The 4,718-nt window shown below is 46.6% G+C and overlaps 1 pseudogene; it reads right to left on the reverse strand.

The window, feature by feature from the left end:
* Positions 1-359: 359 nt before the first annotated feature.
* LOC136548772 (uncharacterized) lies at positions 360-3,604 on the reverse strand (annotated as a pseudogene).
* Between the last annotated feature and the right edge of the window lie 1,114 nt (positions 3,605-4,718).

The raw sequence follows: 4,718 nt of genomic DNA on the forward strand, positions 1-4,718 counted from the left end.
TTTGATTCTTCAGTCACTTAGTGGTTACATCGGGAAAACAAATTAGTATGTGAAATGCAGCTAACTCACCAGCCCTGGCGTGAGTGCGTTGAGCTCGTTCGTGAACTCGATGTAGGCGCGTTTACTCCGGGCGAAGGGACCCTTAACCTGGTCCCAAAGGTAGGCATACGTCGGCCGACGTCGAAGGCCATGCACCTCGAACTGGGGATGAGGATCACCAACTTGGGGCCGACCGACAGTAAACGAGACCACATCCAAAGCTGAAGCAGGTAAACACATCCTCCTAATGAAGAGTTCGCCGAACTCCGGCGGTAAGCCTCGCAAAGTTGCCGGTACAAGTACCCCAGCACTGCGGAACCCTAGCTGTAGCCCTCCGCCGTGTCCCAGTCAGTAAGACAGGGCAGGTACATCCATGACGCGGTGTCTCCCGTCGCGTTGGGGAACATAACACAACCAAAAAGATGCATGATCCATGCCCTGCAGTAGTAGGTAACTGTCTGCTCGTCTGCATGATCAGGACACTGACCAAAGTTCTGCCTCAGCCAACTAATGAGTACTCTAGAGGAGCGGGCACCCGATGTCTATGGAGGAAGCTCTCTTCCAAGGAAGGCCTCCACTCTACCTCTCCAACCAGCAGCAGTGCAGGGGCCGATAACTGGGCGGCCACTTATACGGACACCCAGGAACTTCTGCGTGTCCTGAAGAGTAACGGTCATCTCTCCGCAAGGTAGGTGGAAGTTGTGCATCTCTGGCCTCCATCTACAAAACAAGAAAGAAGTACTAAGGTTATATGCACATCGAGAACCAAAAATATAAATGGAAGTGAATCTGTTCATAATTTTGGTACCTGTCGACTAGAGCTGAGATCACCGTGGGGTTGAAGGAAGGCACCCCACGGCGAACCTGGAACGATACAACATCAAGTCTAGCCCTCTCAAGGAGAGGAGTGTACCTATCATCGTACCTCATATCCTCGAACTTATCGTGGGAACGAGGACGAAGAGGGTTGAGTTCCTACAAAGAATATAAATTATTATATTAATTCGTGAACACAAGTACATGTGCAGAGGAAAAATAACATGCAGAAGTAAAGTCGTTACCTCCCCCTCCGGGTGAGTCGTCCTCGGTGGTTCTCCTCGTAGTATGGCTCCAACAGGTGGAATGGCTCCATCCTACAAAATATAATGACAAAGTACATATAAGTTTTATATGAATAAATAAATAACTTTTTGGTACTAGTAAACATGCATGTGAAACATTAGTTATTTACACCTGACTAAGCGGCCAATGGCATGTACGTGAATTATGCCCAAGTCTACCACATTTGCCACATTGGTTCTGCTCGGGGTCAGTAAGAAAGGGGGTTGCTCTCCCTCGCCTCGTTCTACCGGAAACCTGGTCCATGACCATCTTGTGCCTTATCCTCTTCCGGGTTCCATGTTTGTCCCAACGGGTACCTGGATCCGCAATGTATTTCGGCCCAGTGTAAGGTGGCCACTGACCCTCGTCAAGGAAAGGCTCGAAACGGGGAGACCAAGTCTGTACAAGGCTGTCAACACTGAACTCCGATGGTATCTGGGTCTCGTAGGCAAAGTTGCGATGCTGAGATGCTGCAACATAATGAGAACAAGGGAAGTGGCACTGTTTGGTTTTCCCGCATCGGCATGAGAAATTACTAAGTACCACAATATAACTCCTTGATGGACGGACCTCACCATCGGACGTTGTACCACCCCTTTCTGTGACCAGGTACTTGCCGGTGCTATGGTCAAAGCAATCGATGTCATGTGTGACAACCCTTTCCTTTGCCTTGTCAAGATGCTTATTAGGTTTAGGTGCCCATTTCTGATTATTACTCTGTAGTGCCATTGCTTGAGTGTGTCTATCGTTAAACCATGCAACTAGCCTATAAAATGTGAATGATACAATGGCATTGACGGGCATGGCACGTAAACCCTTGAGTACACTATTAAATGACTCCATGTTGCTAGTCTGAAACTCGTACCTCCATCCACCATCGTCGTAGGCTCTTGTCCATTTCTTAGGTTCTCTCATCAATCCTCTTAGCCACTACCTACCTTCTGCGTTTGTTGCCGTTTTTAGCTGCTCCAACTTCTCCTCAAAGAACGACACCTCAAGCATGCGAGCAACCTCCTCGAATAGAGGAAAGTTGTCCTTCATACCATCCTTTCGAAGTAAATTCTCGGCAAGGTGTCGAGTGCACCAACTGTGGTGCAATGGTGCATACCCCAGAATCTGCTCTAGTACGACACTGAGTATGTCTTGGTGTCTATCAGATATGACACCTACCTCCCTATGAGGGCCAACAACATGGATCCTAACAAGCCACAAGAACCATCCCCAGCTATCTTTGTTCTCCCTCTCCACCAAAGCAAAAGCCAAAGGAACCAATGCGTTGTCTGCGTCATAGGAAATGGCTACCAAAAGTGTGCCCATGTACTTGCCAAGCAAAAAAGTACCATCAATGGATAACACTGGACGACAATGCCTGAAGGCCTCGATGCACTGGGGAAAGCACCAGAATGCACGAAAGAATATCTGCCTCCCATCCTTCCATTCATTCGGCTTCGGGATATACTCATAATGCATGCCTGGATTTACTGCTTTCTTTGCATTGAACATTGCAGGTAACTTCTCGTACCCCTCCTCCCAGTCCCCATATATCATCTTCTAGGCCCGTTGCTTTGCCCTCCATGCTTTCCCATACTTTATGTCATACTTAAATATCTCCTTACTCATCTCCATAATTGTCCTGACCTTCAAGTTGGGCTGACCCTTTAAAGTTGTGTATAACTTTCTAGCAATGAGGGTAGAGGTCAACTGTCTATGCTTCTGTTTTAGATCTGTCTGGGCAAAAGTGTGTGGACCTACGATTTTGGTGATCTTGAATTTCCCTGTGGCCTTCTGTTTGCGAGCATAGACCCTCCAATTACAATCTGCCATCTCGCACACCACCATGTAACGGTGCTCCACATGGGAGTGCCTCACCTTGAATGGTCTCTTACGTCTCACAGAATATTCCTGTAGCCACCTTCTTAAGGTGGGCAAGTCCTTGAAGACCATGCCCAACTAAATTTCCACGCTGCCATCGGCCTCAGGAGCCTCTGGCAGCTCATCATCTCTTTCTTCTCCATAAGCATGTTGAGAATGACTAAGGTCGCTGAATTCATGAACCAGTGGATCACGATCAGGACACAAGCGTCTAATGAGCTCCATTTCTTATTCACTCAAAGCTGCAACTGGGTGGTTATCATCAGAATCAACGGCCCTTGTTGTGCCATAAGGCTCCTCATCATCCGCAATATCAACATCTACACTGTTAGAGACCATAAACCCTAGGTCCATGTTGGTTGATGGAGCAACAGGAGCACAACCATCATTATCAGGATTATCTCCTACATTTAAAGCACAAATATGGATACCACTGAGACAAAGGAATGGAATGAACAAAGAATAAGGAGAGCCAAAGTGTTACTAAATCACTTACTAGGATGATTCTAGGTCAAAGGGATCTCCTAAGGGGCACCTACAATATCATCGGTCCCACATTCTACACGGACACCAGGACATACACCAACCTCATTACGGGTGGATTGAGCATCGGGCACCACAACCGCATCTTCCACATCCACCTCACGGTTGGGTAATAGAGGCTCATAGGGTGCTGGATTCTCTGGTGCTAGCGACAACCCATGAGGGGGTGCATGAACATTATGGGGTGAATACCCATGAGGGGTGGGATCATTGGACAACTTCCGCACAACCAAATCCAAATATTGAAACTCATTCTTCATGACAGTTTTGACATATTTGTCTCATTGAGCCTCTGATGCAATTGGGACCAACCACCTCAAAATTATCACTGACCTGCCATGGTGAAGTACCCCCTCAACTAAGATGGCATCTTCATTTGAATTGCATTTAAGCTCATCACGAGCCCTACCAAACAACTCACAAAACAATGGCCGATCATCCAACAAAACTAATATTACCAAACTCATCTTCCTCCACACTTCCTCCATGATACAGGGTGACTACGTTGTCCATCTAGTTGGTATGCACATCAACCAAGTTATAACGGGTATATTATTATAAGATAACTAACCATAATATCTAACTACATTTGCTAACTAAATTACCTAACTATCGACCTAAACAAATAAGTATCTAACTGTCTAACTATCTCTATAACAAGATAAGAGATTTGGTAACTACACTTACTAACTAGCTAACTAAATCAATAGGTAACTAACTCCCTTATTATGTCTCTAACAATCTAATGTAACTAAATAAGCTACATACATATATTCCTAAGTATATAATATAACTAAATAAATAAGCATCTAACTTTCAACCTATGTAATTAAATTTGCTAACTAAATTTGCTAAATATTCTAAAAAATTACTAACTAAATTATCTAAAGTACATTAACTAATTAACGTTAACTAAAAAATTACTAACTAATCTAAGTTACTTGGATGGCCTGCTCACGCACGGCCCGGAGGGGCAGGGGGCGTAGGGCTCGGAGCCCAGCCGGCCGACGGGAGCTCCGGCGAGCGGTGGTGGGCCGCCCTCGCCGCCGGACAGAGATGAGGAGGAGGGAAGGGGCGACGAGGGTGGCCGGGCTTCGCACGACGACGGAGGCGCGGCGGCGGCCTGCTGCGGGCGGTTGCGTGGGGGCGTAGGAGTCGGGAAA

The sequence above is a fragment of the Miscanthus floridulus genome, chromosome 4 (assembly GCF_019320115.1).
Source record: "Miscanthus floridulus cultivar M001 chromosome 4, ASM1932011v1, whole genome shotgun sequence".
Lineage (NCBI taxonomy): Eukaryota > Viridiplantae > Streptophyta > Magnoliopsida > Poales > Poaceae > Miscanthus > Miscanthus floridulus.